This window comes from Ambystoma mexicanum, chromosome 6p (genome assembly GCF_040938575.1).
Source record: "Ambystoma mexicanum isolate Mex_15411 chromosome 6p, UKY_AmexF1_1, whole genome shotgun sequence".
In the NCBI taxonomy this organism is placed as follows: domain Eukaryota; kingdom Metazoa; phylum Chordata; class Amphibia; order Caudata; family Ambystomatidae; genus Ambystoma; species Ambystoma mexicanum.
The window spans coordinates 43,563,757-43,583,014 of NC_090935.1; the positions used below are offsets into that span (position 1 = coordinate 43,563,757).

The following is a 19,258-nucleotide window of genomic DNA, read 5'->3' on the forward strand; positions in this document are numbered from 1 at the left end:
TAATTGCAAACATTACCTCCACGTCCACTCTTCCTCGTCCCAGTACATACTTCATGAGGCCCCTGCCTCCGACACAGGACCTTCTTCTATTTCTTTAAATTCCTATAACTCCTCCCCACATCCACATCACTCAGTTTCATATTACCAAGCCGGAGCATGGGGCCTTCCCCGCAGGGAGGGTGAGGAGGGTCGTCAGTACTGTGACGAGGAAGAGTAGGACTAGGAGTAATGAAGATTACCGGTAAGTAATCAGAGCATTTCAGGACACCGCAAGTGTTCTTAGAACACATTCAACTTGCCAGAGTACAATACGGACAGCGTCCTCAGGACACCCCCATTTTGTTTATGTACGAACATTTAAGGACACCGCAAGTGTTCTTAGCTCAATTTTAGCTTGCTTGCGAACAAAACGGACACATCCTCCGTCCTCAGAACACCCCACCATTTAGTTTATATAGAACATTTCAGAACAGCCGTGTTGTCCGCAGACAAATCGAACGCAACAAAAGTGTCTAGCATATAAAAGAAACAGCTCATTGAACCTATCTCATACTCCCCCACCCTCCCCAAACACTCTTACACACCAACACACTCCACTAAACAATTTTTAATCCAAGTTTCACCGCGCTGTCCGCGGTCGTCCGCGAATGCAAGACGGCAGGCGCCACAGAAAATCTGACGCGCTTCACGCACCACGCCGTCCAATCAGCGAGCAGGTCGCATGTCCGCGGACATCACGCAAGCCCCTCGGTCAATCAGGGCACTGTCCGCGGAGCGAACCGGGAAGTCTGTCCGCGGAGCGAACAGAGATATCACTAATTTTTTTGCCTTACATTTTGGTAATTTTGAAAAAAACTACTGGACGGATTTACACCAAATTTGCAAAAGCACGCTTTCGGGACCAAGCCCCCGCTCCTGCCGCAAATTTGGTGTAAATCCGTCCAGCGGTTTGGGCTGTAGGCGTGAGCAAAGTTTTTTCCCATTATGTCTATGGGAAAAAACAAAAGTTTTGGGACCCCCCTATAACTTTGCCCCCCCTGGACCAAACCTCTCCAAACTTTGCAAAAGAATTCAGAGTGGGCCACATACTTTTTTTGCAAAGTTTGGTGAGGATTCGTCCAGGGGAGCGAAGTTATAAGCCACCCAAAAAATGCTCTTCCTATGGAAACACCAACTTAACCATAACTACATGGACGCTACTGCGTCCATGTAATATATCTACATACATATATGCGGTCAATTGTGAAAGGGTCAATTGTGACCCTTTAAATTCGGTCAATTGTTCATTCGAACAATTGTAAACAAACAATTTGGGTAATACCGATACAGGCTAGGCTAAGAGCGTGTTCAGTGGGGCAGCTTGCTCATACAATCACGATAGCTCAGAGTGGTAGTTAATTTGACTGTGAGAACAGCCATGTTTTGACCTTATTCCACAATGAGAGGAACACTGGATCTGTCCTTAGTGCAAGTGGTAGCTTGTTCCAAGACTGTTTGCACAATGCACAGAGAATGGGCGTATCCTTGCCCTGCCTCACCCCTGAAAGGCCCCGAACGGCCACGAACGGCCAAGCCTTATCTGAGGAGGACGCACTTGGGGGAACATCCCCTGGGCAGCTGAGGGTGACTTTCTGACGCTAGGTGACGGGGCCAGTGCCAGGACGAGGCTGAAGCTTGGCTGGGCAGAGCTCTGCAGCCTGTGCCTAGCCGCCTCGGCCCTGGCGCTCTGGGACCCATGGAAATCTGGGGGCAGAGCCATGCAAAATAGGCTTACCATACCGCCGGGCATGCTGGTTATGCAAATGCTATTCCTGGCCGAGGAATCTGGGGTTCTGCAGCAGAGTGTTGCTCCGAGTCAGCAGGGTAGCTGCCGAGCAGCAGTCTTTCCGGCAAACCCTTTGTGGGCATCGCTTCTCGGCCTTTTAGCATAGATCAAGCGCAGAGATTCACCTTGTTGTCTGGCCTGTCCGGTCCAAGGAGACCCTCTTTGCAGCTGATCCCCCAGGTCTACGGGTCTGGGGATAGGCTTCTGATCCTGCTTAGAAGGGCTGAGAAACTTTTGTTACTTTGTTTTGGGACCTTGTTCCGTGAAGAGGAGGAAGCAGTCACCCTCCCTCCCTGAGGAGGAGAGGGGGGTGGCTAGCATCACCACCGGATTTTTGTTTGGAGGAGTACGCTTCGGACTGGTTCAACCATTAGGGCTGCGCCACCACAGGCCAAACCGCCGGCAACGCAATTGAGGAATTCGATACAGATTACAGTACAGCAGGAGTTTCGAGAGGACAAAGATTTTGACTATGTGGTCAAGAAGGTACTTTTTGATGCCCTTCAAGCCGAAAAAAGTAAAATATTTTGTATGCAAGAACATAGGTATGCCTTCACCTATGATTTCACCTTTTCAGATGAAGCCTCATCTTTGAGCGCTTACAAAGTTTATAGAGCAGAAAAAGAGAAGAAGAATATCTTGGAAGGCATTCTGGTTGAACTTTGTTATGTCCGTCAGACAATACCGTTGACTGTTCATATGTACAATCCGTTTGTCTCAGCAGAAAAGATCAGCAACTGGCTCTCCATTTATTGTGATGAGGTGAGAGGTGGCTACGAACAGAAAAACAAGTTTGGATATTTTAATGGAAACCGAAGATTTGTGGTTGTGTTAAAAAAAGAACGCAGATGGCATAGGAGGTTTGTGTCATCCCCCTGGGGTTTTCAAGATTCATGATCAAAATGGGTTTCTGTACTACCCCAATCAACCAGTTTTTTGCAGGTTTTACAGAAAATGTGGGCTTACAAAGCAGGATTGTCCGAAGGATAAGTGCTGGAATTGTGGGAGCACAGGTCATAAGGTTGCGGAGTGTGACAAGCCACTGAGATTTAACTATTGTGACTTGGAGGGACATATTGCCGAAAACTGTCCTACGACTCCCCAGACGTATGCCCAAGCTGCCAGTGGGGGTGATGTCTACCATGAATATCGTGAAAGACCCACACACCTTCTCAATACATTGGAGAAATTGAGACAAAAAGAAGATCAAATTGATGAAGATACAGTTAAAAAGACAATAGATGCATCACCTGATCGGAAAAAAGAGGAAGTCTTAGACCTAGTGAGAGATATGGTGAAGAGATAGCCAAAAGGTCCTGATAAGGGGGTACAGTTCTCATCTGAGAAAAATGAATGTTTGGCCGCATGTTTTATACAGATTTGCGAATCAAGAGATGTTCTTGGTACTCTAGAAGAGTTAAGATGGGAATACAGTAAGTATTCGCTTTCTCCGGACAGTATTCCAGCTTCAGGTGTTGTGCCACGAGAGGATGCAGTCCCTGGTGGTATGGAGGAGGAATCTGGAATGGATAAGGAGTCCGGAAGGTCTGGGGATGATGAGGTTCCACCTAGACGGCCAACTGATAACAGAGATGCAAAAGAGGATATGGAGTTGGAGAAGAGTGAGGGTGCATCGATTCCCATAGTGGATGTCTCAACTCCTGCAGATTACAGATTCACCTCTTCCTTTACCACCAAGGGTTCAAAAATCAATCAGAGAGAGGAAGAGTTACTGTAGCCCAGACCAATTAATGTATGGGACAAGCAGAGGTGGCCTGGAGTACCGTGGTAAGTGCCAGGAAAGCAAAGAGTAAAACTGTTGGCTCTGATTTGGCTGAATCATGTGTACACCTTGATACTCAGGAAATAGAAACTTCAAACATGTATGATATTTTTCAATGTGAATCTGTGGACCCGGTGGATTCACAAGTTAATATAAAAAATAGACCTCAGACCGAGTCCTCGTCAGAGCCGGAGAGTGAGGAAGAGGAGGCTCGGCATTTTCAAAAGGTAGCTAGGCGTTCGAAAAGAAAACAGAAAACAGACCGGAGTCGGTCTCTCCTCAGAGAGTCAAAGTCATCATCAAAACAAAACTAGTGATGGAGCCTTGTAAAACTACCACCTTGAGAGTAGCGACTCTCAATGTAAGAGGGATTAACAATGGTACAAAGCGTCTGGCTTTGTTTGCATTTTTTGCGACCATCCCGTGTGAAATCTTTTGCTTACAAGAGTGTGCTATGTTGTGGGATGTGACCAATAGAAAGTGGAGTTCAGACTGGACAAACGGTCCCTCTTTCTGGTCGGGCTCCAATGAGAATAAGAATGCAGGTACCGATATTTTATTTAACTCGCATTTGATGATGGATGTGAGATATGTGGAATTGACACCCGGTCGAGTGCTCCAAGTGTCCTTTGAATGGCAAAATACACAACACAAACTGCTTAGTGTATATGCTAACGCGAATAAGCAAGAAAGGATTTCATTGTTTCAGGCATTGCGGACCTTTTGTGCAGGAGGCACTCCATTGATAGTCATGGGAGACTTCAATTGCATATTACATCCTGCAGATAGAGTGGGGGGAGGTAGACCGGTAAGCACTGGGAACAAGGACAACTCGTCCGAAATACTAAAAGAACTTATAGAAGACCTACACCTTGCAGACACTCACACAGTTCATAATATTCCTGGGACTGTGTTCACATATCGAGAAAATAATGGTTTGATACAATCACAAATTGATTTTATTCTTGTGTCAAAATCCTTTGTGACGAGTGTTACGGAAGTGGTACCTACCCTTTTTTCAGACCACCATTTAGTAATTTCAACAATTGGGTTGCCATCCTGTGCACCGAAGTGTAGGAATTCATGGAAATTGAATATTCAGCTACTAAAAGACAGAGATACGTGTTCACGCTTCCGACTGCTGCTACAAGAGTGGGTGTTACAACATGAGTCTTACCCATCTATCTTAGATTGGTGGGAAGAGATTAAAATGAAGACCAAAAGGTTTTTTATAGCCTGTGGTCAAGAGGCTGCTAGGAAAAACGACTCGATATACAGAATGTTGGTGGGCTCACAACAAACGTTGCACCAGTTGCAGGATATGGGAGTGGAAGTGCAGGAGGAATCAGATGCAGTGAAAAGAGATATAGAGAGGTGGATGCATGAGCAAGGAAAGACCATTATTTTTAACTCGAGAGTTAAGAACTTTGAAGAAAATGAAAAATGCACAAGGTTTCTCTTTAAGACGTCGCATTTTCAGAAGGTGATGCCAACAGAGTTTATTAACACACAGGGAGTGGCACAGAACACAACAAAGGGGATGTTAGCTGGTTACCAGACATTTCATCAAAAAAAATGGTCGACAGGACATTTGGTCGAAACCATTTGGTCGAAAGACAAATGGTCGAATTTATTTTTTTGTTATATTCCCTTTTTTTTTTGGGGGGGGTTCCTTTTTGGGGGGGTTCCCCCCAACTCCCTTTTTTTTCTAAAAAACCCTTTTTTCTCTAAACTACAACCTAAAAAAAAAAATATATATATATATTAAAAAAAAATTCGACCATTTGGTTTTCAACCAAATTCCGTCGACCAAATGTCTTTTGACGAAATGTCTTTCGATGAAATGTCCGGACACCATGTTAGCTGTTGCACAGGATTATTATTATTATATTCCCCAAAGGTTTTGGATGTGGAGCAGGGACAATTGTTTAAAGCCTCTATACGAGATAATTTGGAGGCATCGCAAAAATACAAAATGGTGGAACCCTTTTCATTGGAGGAAGTATGGGTAGCGGTGATGGCTGCAGCACAGAGGAAGACCCCGGGAAGTGATGGTCTCCCATGTGAATGGTATGCCACTTTTTGGGATATTTTGGGTCCGGCGTTGTTGGAAGTTGTGGATGTGTGTTTCAAGACTGGCAAATTGACTTCCAGCATGCAAAAAGGGATTATAACCCTGCGATACAAAGAAGGGGACGTATCAGATATAAAGAATTGGCGACCAATCACGTTGCTGAATATGGATTATAAAATTTTAACAAAGGTGAATGCAAACCGCCTGAGGTCTGTAATCAAAGTTCTGGTGCATGCTGACCAGACTTGCGCAGTACCAGGGAGGCGTATACATGAAAGTTTGTTAATTGTCCGGTACTCAGTGCAAGCAGCCATCGAACGAGGGACACCTTTGGGAGTCCTAAGTTTAGATTTTGAGAAAGCATATGATCGGGTTTCCCACAAATTTATGTTGAATGTATTGGAAAAAATGGGGTGCCCAGTTTGTTTTTTAAGTTTCATTTCCACCCTGTACACAGGGGCTTTTAGCCAAATTCGGATTAATGGTGCTTTGACGAAAAGAGTACCGATTTTGTCGGGTGTGAGACAAGGGTGTCCGTTGTCAGCATTGATATATGTTTGTGCCATTGAACCCCCGCACATAAGAATCCAAGACCATCCAGGGATTGTAGGAGTTCCAATCCCGGGGACCACAATTCAGGCAAAAACCATTGGTTATATGGACGATGTTACTACCTTGTGCAGAGATGCTCAATCCGTAAATCAGGTGCTGACACAAACTGAGCTGTTTTGTCAGGCAGCGGGTTTCAAGCTGAACACTCACAAGTGTGAATTTCTGACAATGGGTACATGGGATAACTTACTTCCTTGTCCCGTTCGCAGAACTGAAAGTGGGGTGAAAGTGCTAGGGGTGGTTTTTAATGACCGAATGGAATGGGCAGAGCAATGGGAGAATGTAACAAAAAAAGTGGAAAAAAGGTGGGTTTTTGGGCACTAAGGGTTTTGTCAATTGAAGGCAAGATTCTGCTAATGAAAGCAGTACTCCTACCCATTTTACTTTTTTTGGCTCTAGTTTTTTCCCCCCACAGTACAACAAAGTTTGCGGTTGCAACAGCTTTTCTTTTTCTTTGTATGGCACTCCAAGATGGATCGAGTGCGTAGGAGTGTAATGTATAAACTTAAGACAGCTGGGGGTAGAGGGGTCCCGAACTTGGAAATCTTTTTAACAGGGCATTATATTGGTTTTTGCGTGAATACTGTGAAGCATTCGGCGTCATTGGCAGCCCAATTAGTGAGGTACGCTACAGCGAATATGCTGGAAAGGTTTCAAATTATTCCACGTAGTAATTTGTTGCCGAAGGCATTGATATTACCTGCCTTTTATCAATGTTTCGATACATTTTTGCCATCGGTGACCCCTCCAGAGTTGTTGCACGCAGAATGGGTGGTCCCCAGGGAGATCTTGAGGGCACTCCACCTGAAAGATTTGCCTGAGCCCGTGGGTAACCTGGGGGGTCCAAGGTTGCTGAGGGTGTGGGAGACTTTTTCATCTGCTGATGTTACTAATGTGCAGAGACATAAATTGGTTGATGTTGGTGGACGCACTCCCTCTGAAAGATTTTATGTTCCGGAGGCATCTGGCCAGGTCGGCAGTGTGCCCGAGGGAGGGTTGCCCACAGGAGGAAAGCAATCTCCCATTTCATGTGACAGTGTGATTATGCGATACAAGTGTGGTATTTATTTCAACCTTTGATTTTTGCCGTGACAGGGGTGCGGGAGACCACGTATGATATGGCACTCTTGGGGTTCCAGTGGAGAAGAGAACCGTTGAATAATCGGCTTTTTTGCCAGATTTCCTCATCCATAAAGGAGGCCTTATGGAAATCCAGAGCATTGCTGGTTTTGTAACATAAATGTTTTTCTCTGCAAGAATGTGCCAGGTTGGCATTATGTGTTTTGTACACATAATATTGCCTAGACGCCAAAGCCTTGGGTGAAGAGCAAGCTCAGCAGTTGTGGCAGCAGAGCAATTGGAGAATTTTAACATCTTAAGAGCTGGGGTAGGGTGAGTTTTTAAACTCACTGTCTTATTTATGTTTTTATATATATATATTTATATATATCTATTTGTGTATGTATTTATATATATATATTTATCTATTATTTGATTTTTAGCACTTTTGGAGAGATCTGATGTTATAAGATCTGGGGTAGGGTGAGTTTTTAAACTCACTGTCTTATTTATTTTTTATATATATATATATTTATATATATTTATTTGTATGAATATTTATATATTTATTTATAGAATTTTGATTAAAGGAGTTTTTGTTTTTTTGATTTTGGTGTTTTTTTTTAATTGGCCTTTTCACAATTGGAGGATTGGAAAGAGGGAAAAAAAGGAAGAAGGAAAAAATAATGATAATAATAATAATATATATAAATATAAATAATATTTTTTCGTTTCCTATCAGTTTAATAAAAAGAAGCAAGCACAGCAGTTTTGGCCGCAGAGGGTGAGTTTTTAAACTCGTCTTATTTATTTTTTATATATATATTTATATATATTTATTTATGTGTATATTTATATATATATTGATCTTTTAATTTTTTGAATTTTATTTAGTTTTTTATTCAACATGATTTTTGATTTGTGGAGTTTTTCATTTTTGATTGGTTTTTTTGATTCAGTGTTTTTTAATTGGCTTCTTTTGCAATTGGAGGATTGGGACGGTTAAAGGGGTGATGTGGAGACCGTTAAGAACAGATTTTTTTCTTTTTTTTTCTTTTTTTATATCAGTTTAATATCTGATACGTCCTCTATCTGGGGACCATATATTAAATTGGTTTTTGGAACACGGAGATGGAATGGGAGCTTGCTCTGTCCACTCCACGCATCAACCTGGTATTGTAGTACCTCCAGGACTGGTGCACTTCCCCACTTGGGGAAAAAATGCTGTGAAAAAGAAAGACTGAGCAATTCTTGAAAGAAGAGCACTTTGCAATATTTTTTGGTTTAAATCTGATTCATTTTCTTCATTGTCTTGGAAAAGGTGCTGTTGTGTCACATGAGAAAAAGAGTCTGCCCCTTTGCTCGCTCTTCACGGGAGCTGCAAAGCAAAGCAAAGGTGCCAGCCAGCCAGCCAGCTAGACTCAGCCTACAGCAGCAGCACCACAAGGAGGAGATGGGGGGCACTGTCCTTGCCCTGCCTCACCCCTGAAAGGCCCTGAACGGCCACGAACGGCCAAGACTTATCTGAGGGGGACGCACTTGGGGGAACATCCCCTGGGCAGCTGAGGGTGACTTTCGGCCGCTAGGTGACGGGGCCAGTGCCAGGCCGAGGCTGCAGCTTGGCTGGGCAGAGCTCTGCCTCCTGTGCCTGGCCGCCTCGGCCCTGGCGCTCTGGGACCCATGGAAATCTGGGGGCGGAGCCATGCAAAATAGGCTTACCATACCACCGGGCATGTGTATAAAAGGCGACCAGCCCACAAGCAAAGAGAGCGACAGGAGCAGCAGCAGGAAGGCCGGTGTAAACAGCATGGATCTTTGTTTGGAAAACATGCCGAGACACTGAGGTCTGCAGAGAGAGGCAATCTATGGAAGGGTGGTGCAGGAGCTGGGGATCTGTGGAATTAGCTGAATATAGTGAAGGGAGCCTTGTAGAGAGGATGTTCCTTCTACCTGTAGTCAAGGTGCTCGTTCCCCTGTGGCAAGAGTTCACCACAGGAGTGCTTGAGGGCAGGAGTTGGGCCCTGACATCACATGCAGAAGGTCATATGATCGAGACTGCTGGGAAAGCTGTGAACGCAACCGGTGCGTTTCTAACAAGTAAGAAACCGGGTGCGCGAGCACTTGTACTCTTTCATTCTGACGCAATATTTTGCATCAGAGTGGTCAAGTGTTTGAAGAAACACGTTTTTGAAGGTCTACAGTATGAACCATTGTTATCTAATGAATTACTGAGAATACTTTGGGCCTCATTACACGGAATGCGGTAAGGGTTTACCGGTACTGGTAAGGGCACCGGTACCGGTAAACCCTTACGGCCTTACTACGAGGTCCCTTTGCCGGACCCGACCTCAATGGCTGGTTTTAGCAGCCATTAAGGAACGGGCCCGCAAAGGGACCTTGGTGCTAATTATGGTACCGCAATTTGCGGTCCCGTAATTAGCTCCTTCCCCATTCCCATTGAGCCCTATGGGGGCAGAAATGGGAATGGGGAAGTGCCTTGCAGAATGGGGAATTACCGCCCCCGCTCACCTTGGAGTAGGGCGGTAATTCCACCATCCACCAAAGCGGATACAGTAAAATACCGCCGGCAACCATGGCGCTAAAAGCGCCATGGTTACCGCATACCGTGTAATGAGGCCCTTTGTATTGAGTGGTCGCGTGTTGAAGGAAACACGTTTTCGAAAGTCTCAGGGGGTTGGGCTCTACAATTAAATCAAACTAAAGCAGTATCAAACAACGGTTTGAATTAAAAGTGTGTTATGAATGCAACCCACCTTTATTGCATACCGAACTGAATGAAAACTCTACCAATAAGCATAACTGTTATATCTTGAGTTCAGAAATGAATGAAACTTTGAAACCACTATATGTTGAACTCTGAAGTAACAACCAACCGTGTGCTGAATCCTAAAATTAATGCAACTTTAAAATCATTGGAACTTTAACTTTGAAACTAAATGAAATTTAAATTCAAGTAAAAGCATCTTATGCTACATTCTAAAATCAGTGGAACTTTAACCTTGAACCAAAGAAAGGCACATTGAACACTAAATTGTGTGAAAACCAATAAATACAAGTGGACACAAGTGTGACAAAGGACCGTAAACAAATAGCAAGGATCATTTTGTGATATTGAAACAGAGTCTTGGGGAACGGAACCCTGAGATCTGAAGAATTTACTGACTTGGGGACAGAACCTCAAGGCGCTCTTTTGTGTTTGGAACTATGTTACTTGGAACTTGGGGAAAGGAACCCTGAGAATTGCTTAAAACTGTATAACCTTGAACTTAATTTATTTATTTATTGTGATATAGTTTAAGTTATAAACTTTACGCAAAAACATAAAATAAATATCTTATTAATATAGCATAATCCAAATTCATATGATAGAACTAGAACATATTAAAAAAGCAAAATATTAAAATGTAATAAAGACATAAAAGAGATATAAAAAAGATCATCTTCATCGATCGAATACACACCACACAATTATCTATAAAATAGATATTAGAATACAGTTGTTCAGTCAATACAGTTACTTAAAGTGTTATATCCAATCTAACTTCAATCCTCAGCCAGATGGTATACAAAGCTGTCAGCAAACGCATCCTGTTGGAATTAATGCAGTGGTTCCAGAAAAGGTCATCCTTGATGTAATCATTATCATGGACATAACTATCCAGCAGGGGATTAAATGTGCTAGCCATCTCGGGGCATTCAGTCAAAAGATGCTTGGCCGTTTCCAACTGATCTTGAACTTTGCATAGACGGCATAGTCGCAATGTAACAGCCATCTTAGCTTTTCTTCCCGTAACCATCATAGTAGGGAGTTGCTCTAATCTAAGTAACAAGATGAAGTGTCTAAGTCAAACTGATGGGCAGATATTCAGATATCTCTGTGGTTTCTTGAAGTCATAGAGTCTATGTTGCACAAATTTATAACTACTCAAACTCCTCAGATGTTCGAAATTCTCAGTCCAATCCCAGAGGTCTATACGTTTACAGAGTGCCCTTTGAGCTTTTTCTGGAGTAACCCCCCTCCTTATTTTGCCACCCAATTTCAAGGTACAATTTGGTCATCTGATCAATAGTTGTGGAGCTCGGGTTCTCCCTGGCCATTTCTTGATGGACTGCTGTTAGTAATCCATTACTAGTATCACGAGTCATTTTTAAGTATAGTGATGCACGCTTCTTCAGTACTAACGCCTTTAGAGAGATCAAGCCCAATTCTAATCTAATTATGGCCATTGGTATACAGGGAGGTAGGCCAAGAATACAGCACCAAAATTTGCCTTCAATCACCTGTAACCATCCTAGATCTATCTCCAATAGGGCTTCTAGTCCATATATTATGGCCGGGGAAAAAGCTTGTAAATACAGCTGCCGGATGCCCCACAGCGTAAAGCCACACTGCTTTACAGTAAACCTGTAAAACAAGGCCGTCAATTGCGCCGCTCTAATTGTGCGCACTTGTTTACAGGCCACATAATCGCCAGTGACTTCAAAATCTATACCCAAGTACCGATATTGGGGAACATAGGAAATATTCACCAGGCCTACCTTAAGTGATACACGGGATACTCTCTTTTTAGTATATCTCATAACCTTTGTTTTCCCTAAATTAATACTGAGGCCGTTCACCTCTGCATACTCCCAAAGTGCCGCCGCATATCTGCCTATTCCACTGATGGTATAGTCGAAAATCACCAGATCGTCGGCATACGCTAAAACAGGGCAGGAGGCTTTGCCAATTTTAGGGGAGCAGTTGTTTACGGCAGTTATTGCTTCGGGAATATCATATACATAGAGATTATAGATTAGAGGCGCTGTAACACAACCTTGCTTCACACCCCTATTTTGTATAATATTAGTAGTAGTGTGGCCTTCTTGATCTAATTTCAGTTTCACAGAATTATTTTGATGTAGGAGTCTTAGATAGTATATAAGGCCTCTCGGACAGCCCATTATATTTATTTTCCACCACAAATGGCTTCTAGGAATAGAATCAAAGGCCGCCAAAAAGTCTATATATAAAGCATATAATGGAGGAGCCCCTCCTCTTAGAGCTCTAGTTCGTAAAATGTCCATAATCATAATATTATGGTAGGTGAAATACCCCTGTCTAAACCCGCTCTGGAATTTGGACAATACACCAGAACCCTCAGCCCATGCTTGTAGTTCTTTTAGCAGAAGTGAGGCAAATATCTTCCCAGTGGCATCTAACATTGAGAGCAGCCTGTAGTTGCTAGGGTCAAGTCTATTTCCCTTTTTAAACACTGGGATTAATATTGCCATTTGCCAAGAACAAGGTATTTTACCAGATTTTAAGATTTTCTCAAATAATATTCTCAATAGGCTGGCCCAAAAGACGGGGTGCGATCTGATAACAATATTAGATAGTCAATTAGGTCCAGGTGCTCGTGACGATTTTATCTCTTTTATTTTATTTAAAATAGATTCATATGCTATATCGAACGGAGCTACTAATGGAGGACTATCCCATACTGTTGATTTATTGTCCTCAGCATTCCGATTTTCCAATTTTTTTTCCCAGACTCTGGCTTCAATGGGGTTAGTCAATATCCCATTTTGCGGGGCTCGCGCCTCGCCCAACAGGGACCAGATGTTGCGTGTATTCCCTTCACATATGGTCTTCACCATTTTTTGCCAGGCCAGTAATCTATCTGCTTTTCTTTTTGCTTTGATGGCCGCTCTATATCTGTTTTTAATCCCTCTAACTGTTACATAATATCTCTCTCCAAAGGCCATATCGTTTTTAGCCTTACGGAGCTCAGCTCAGAGAGATCTTTTCATATCTCTGATCGCTTTATCATAAGGCAATTTTTTTCCCTCCGTACTTATCATTGCCCCCACTGGTGATGCTGCGTGCTTTTCTGCAAAAGCCTGAACCCAGTCCTCTATGCCGTCAATTGACAGCTCGTTAAAATTAGGGAGCTTACTATAGTCTGCCACCCCCAGGGCCTCGGTTGCCAGGGAGATATTTTTATCCGACCAAGAAATCCTAGTACCGGATTTATTGGTTTTTACCATACCTATATTGTTGGACAAGGACTGCTCTTTAGGAATACTAATCTCACATTTCAAAGCGGCATGGTCACTCCATTCATTGGGGATCACCTTTTGACTCTCTCTACTCTATCTACTGACCTGAACTTCGGTTCCTAAGGGCGTTCAACCTACCAGCGCCTTCAGACAATACCAATGGTATATAAGGTGCTATATAAATGCAAAATAACATAACATAACATATCCATCACCAGTTGCTGAATCCTGGGACACACAAATACATAATCCAATGTACTATATGAATTCCCATTTGACCATGTATGGTGCCCAGGATAATCACTAGTTGTTCTACCGTTAAGCATTTCCATGTCCCAGGACTCAAACAAGTATTCCCACACTCCACCCTCAGGATCTTTTTTATTATGAGCCATAGCTCCTCTTTTTTTTAGTCTAGGGTTCTGCATTTTACTCTCATACCACAACATATGGCAATTAAAGTCACCAACAACAATTAGTCCTGTGTCACTAGATGTAAACAGCCACTTAGCCAATAATTCCTGGAGAGAGTCCTGCAATTGTTCGCTTAGTTTTGCCCCAGGTGGATTGTATAGATTCACTAGCAGAAAAGAGCCCCTAGGGTTCTTAAAATCCGGAGTTACTTCGACTGCTATCATATTACTTTCAAAATTGCAGTCGATCTGTCTCGAACCCATTGTATTGGCCACCCCTATGGTCAAACCACCTTAGGGCCTGCCTTTTTCTCCCCTTTTTGCTGCTGAATGATATAGCACATAGCCATCCAATATTAAAGGATCAGTGGCGCAGGTTTCTTGTAAACAAAAGCAGCTATGTTTATCCAGTAACTTTGTTGAACCCTCCGAAGATAGGAGATGAGCAAAGCCTCACCAGTTCCAAGATAATAAGGTTAGATCTCATTGATTAGATATGATCTCAGGAAGTGCATCTACTAGCCATTTTAACGCTTGTTGAACTTTAGATGCAACAATCTTCTTTCCCTTAGGCAAACTTGGATGGTAAACTATTACCGGGGCAAGTTCTACTTCCTCCATAGGACAGTCCGGGTCAACTTCGTTAAGATCAGCATCAACTTCCACATCCACTGCTTTTAATTCCTCTTTGTAATTCCTTAACAATTCAGCTGTAGCCAGGAACTTACAGTGTAGTGCAGATACTTTTGGGTTAGGGCCTTTCAGGGGCTCAACAAAAACAAAATCGTCAGATTTGAGGACCCGCAGTTGTGGGACAGAATCTAGTCTTGTCAAAAATTCTGAATGCGATAACCACTTGCTGTCCTTGCTATGGTATAAGTTCTTGATCAAACATATCCTATTTCCCCTCATTTCCCCTTTATTTTCCATGGCGACACCTTCTGTGATTTCTGAATTTTCTAACTCCATGGGAAGTTTCAGTGCTTCATCCGTTTTAGTGGCCTCTCCGTTGCACGCCTCTTCCAACTCCACACTCTCTATCTCCACTTCAAGCTCGTTATCAGCCACTTGTGCGGGAAGCAGCCAGCTGGTAAGGTATCCCTCTCTGGCTGCCTTCCTTTTCTTCGCTCTTGCCACTCTTTTCCTGCTCTTTTTAGTAGGCAATCCCGTCTCACCCTGCTCTGGCAGCGGGCGTGCCATGATACTGGCTCTTTTGCCCTTTTCAACCCTTCTTGCTAGTCTCTGTTGTTTTCGTGAAAAAAGAGGGTTAGGGCTACGCACGGCCTGCTCAGTCTCCAGAATGTCTTGCTCTTCGGTTTCATTGGCAATAAGGATGGCTTCTGATAGATTTACTTCAGCATCTTCTGCTGCTATCAATCTTCCTTCGTTTTCCATTGCAAATGACTCAGTATTCGCCAATATTCACCCGGACATTTTGAACAGAATCTTAAGCGCAAATTGTAGTGATGCTACTGATGCCTGAATTTCCGCTATTTCTGAAGACCCTCGAAATGGCTTATCCTGGGACTCTACTTCCTCTTCGGGCCCATCCTCTGTGGAGACCATTGTTAGGTTAGGTGAGATTGACAGCCTGTCTAAACCAGGACCCACCGTTGTTGTTCCTAGGGGGGTGGTCATGGTTCTATCCATCTGTATGCCACTATTATTACTCCTTCTGTCTGGGTGTGGTTCATACTTCTTTGGATATTTAAGCACAAGTCTAGTAATAAATTGTTATCTATATCCTCAAAGTCTATCAATGTAATAGCCTCATTATCACAATGGGCTGGTATATCTTCTTCAATTGCAGTGGAATTTATTTCACGGACTGCATTCGATGGAAAGAATTCAGTAATCACACCTTGATTTATGGGAGGCGTTTTCCTTGCTTTCTTTTTTATCCTAGTTTTTTCCATTTCAACCTCCTTGTTGACAAGGGTCTGGTTTATGTTTTTTATTTATTTATTTATTTATTTATTGACTTCAGTTTGATAAGAAAAACAAACTTTTTTGTCACAACATCATTATTTACATCTTCTAGAAAGAAAGAGAGCAAAGACACAGAGAAAGACAGTGAGAAAGATAAGGGAAAACACCACAGGCAAACTTTGTCCTCTCCTGTTAATCAAAAAGTCATAGTCGTCTGATTCTTGAATCTCGTTTCCCTTCCTCTTTGCATTTGCCTCAAACTCAAATCTCACATTTCAGGATTATGTCCTTATCCACCTGTGACAAACCACTCTGTTCAACGTGGAAGGATCATGTCGACGAAGTTGATGATTGCACATGTTAGGTTGGTGTTTATCCCCGATATTGCATAGCTCCACCAATCAGCCATATTTCCGTCCTTTGGAGCAAAACGCGCTAAGTGCAGCGAACGCTGGTTGGCAATATTAGCTCATTCATTTATCAAGTGCTTTATTGATTCCGTTTCTGTTTGACAGAAACGACAGATGTCACTCTTCGTCGCCGAATCCTTTCGTTTAATCAGAATCTCTCGTGTGTGATACAAATTAAGACGCATTCTCAGGAACTGATTTCAGTGGTATTGCGAGGGAAATTTGGTGAGATATTTTGGTAGTTCTCCTACTTTTTGCGAGGACATTCCCAAGTCTACTGCTGTCGACAATGAAGCTCTTGTATTGAGGTTGGTTATCCATTTCCATTGACTGAACTTTACCTTCGCCAGTTGTGGAATTTGAAGCACTAGTGACATGTTTACATCTGCCGCTGCTAAAATTGACAACATTTTCTCTTCCCATCTATTTAGCAAAGAAGCTGAAGGGTCAATGATTTTATTATTTAGAATTAGGTAGGGTTTTGCTGCAGGTGTTAATCTCATTTTTTGTAGCAAAGTTATGGATTTCCACAGTACTGATGCATATAAAGAGTTGAGTCCCAGCTCATGTCAAATTGCCACCATTGAGACACACTGTGGTAAATTGAGTACTTTACGCCAAAATTTGCCTTCCAGTTGGGTCCAAAATTTGGCATCAATGTTCCAGCATGCTTCACCCCCAAAACATACTATTGGATTCACTTTCTGGGTATAGAAAGTAATTACCGGCTGTAGGGAAAACTTCCCATATTTTGCATGTTTTTTTGCTCCTTGTAGTGCAAGAATTTTCATACGAGACGACAACTCATTTGTCCAACTCCACTCACTTATCGAGTTATTGAATATGACCCCCAGATAGCGAATTGAGTCCGATTTGGACAGGGCTTCATTATTCACTTTCCACGTGAATACTTTATTCTTAGTGTTCGTTTTTGGACCCAATGCAATGACTTGAGACTTCTTCACGTTTATCAACACCTGATTGTCTGATAAGTATGTTTGAAGACGAGACAGCAATCTTTGCAAGCCAATTTCTGTGCTATCTAATAGTACCACATCGTCTGCGTAAATTACGTGGCTTAGATGAATTCCATTGACTTTCGGGGGGAAAGACTTTGTTTGTGCTAGTGCTAGTGGAAGATCTGCTATGAATAGTTTGAATAGTAAAGCAGCCAAGGGACAGCCTTGTTTCACTCCCTTTGTCATTTGTATTGCTTCTGTTAGGGCTCCTTCTGCGTTTAAATGAACTCGAAAACTCGTTTTTGCGTATAATGCCACTAGTGGAGCCAAGAGCTGGTTTGGGCAGCCCCAGTCTTTTAGTTTTTCCAAAGGAGCTGGCGGTTTATGCTGTCAAATGCTTGTTTTAAATCGACAAATGCTAAAAACAGACTTTTCTTCTGTTTTAATGCATTCAGTTTAGCCAGGTTTAGTAGGACTAGATTTAGTTCCACTCCAACCCCTTTTGTAAAGCCTGTTTGTCTGTTGTCAGATAAATGAGCGTCTTCCGCCCATCTCGCAATTTTCTTTTGGAGAAATGTAGCTAATATTTTCCTCATAGTATCTAACAATGCAATGGGTCTGTAATTCTCCGGGTCGTCGCGGTTACCCTTTTTGAAAATTGGCACCACCACCGCATTATTCCTTGAGCCTGGGATCTTCTTTGTGGAAGCTATGTGCTTGAATAGTACTTGAATAAACTGTGCCCAGTTTTCTTTATTTGCCTTTAGCATATGATTTGAGATACCGTCTGGTCCAGCAGCTCTTGAAGTTGTCAGTTTCTGGATCGCAAGTTCAATGTCCTCGACTGTTTCGATCACATTCCTCCTACTCGCATGTACTATCGGGTCAGCTAGGTTGTTGGCATCATACTTGTTAAAGACTGTTGAGTAGTGCTTTATCCAGCCAGCAGCATTCACTCCATTTGATAGTGTACTCATCTGGTTCACCTTACCAGAATTAATGATTTGCCAGATGTTCCGACTATCCTTTTGGATCAGAAGGCGAAGCATCAATTCTGCTTGCTCTTGTGCTCGTATACAGTTGAAAGATTTCAGCCAATTACAGAATCGCTGACGTCTTTCTATCATCAGCTGTTTTGAGTTTTTTCCAGCTGCTTTCTTTAATTGCCTCAGATCTTTTTGTAGCAGTTTCTTTGCATCATATAGTATCGGGCTAAAAGGATGCTTGTTCAAGGTGCATCTTCCCTTAGACTTGTTAGTGCACGTGAATCTCTTTAGTAGAGATACATATTCTACTTGCTTGTTCCACTTCTGAATATGGGCATAGTCAGTTGTCAAAGTATCAATCTGCTTGGTATTTATTCATAGTCGATTCTGGCCATTGTTGATGCTTAATGGGAATAAGTAGTTTCGATGCTGCTTTTTATATGGATTCTCCCATGATAGTACTAAAGGGTTGTGATCGCTTTTACTCGACTTCCTTATCGAGAGATTTGAGATGTAAAAATGAAGATTTTCCAAGGACCAAATATAGTCAAGGGGTTTTGAGGTTTCACCTCGATGCCACGTGTCCGCTGCAGGAATATCACCACTGGTAGAACCATTCAACATTGCACAATGTTGCAGCATTAGTTGATACTCCCATTTAGTACCTCGGTCCGCGGTATCTGATGGAATTTTGCACGTCTCACATGGATTTCGTCTTTTTGATTTCACGAACCAGGTGAAGTTTAGATCTCCACACACTATTATAAATGGATCAACAAAGGCTGCATGGCATTTGGCTAATTCAGTTGTTACTGAGTCTATAAACTCTGACTCCACAATCATTGCAGGATTCCAATACGTGTTTATTAGCAGTAATTGTTGTTTACAGAGTTTAGCATCATGGACATCTACAATGGTTTCCATGGTGAGGGCCTGGATAAACAAGTTTGAGTTTTGGCTATTTAACACTTCCCACCCGGAAGAATTCTTTACCATCGTTATTAAACCAGAAAACGGACGTCCAAACATGTTTTTACCTGCCGCATTTAGATGTACTGTATATCCGTCACATGATGGTATCTCACGTAGCCACGTTTCTTGTGAGCAGATAAAGGTGCTTTTTAGGTCTTCAGTGTCACCATCTT

The 19,258-nt window shown here is 42.6% G+C and overlaps 1 protein-coding gene and 1 pseudogene across 1 annotated transcript in view; one reads left to right on the top strand and one right to left on the bottom strand.

Annotated features, from left to right (window-relative positions):
• GGT6 (gamma-glutamyltransferase 6) overlaps positions 1 to 19,258 on the bottom strand; it is a 473,516-nt gene that overhangs the window by 287,340 nt on the left and 166,918 nt on the right. The window lies entirely within an intron of this gene.
• Positions 8,393 to 8,560, top strand: LOC138512809 (U2 spliceosomal RNA; annotated as a pseudogene).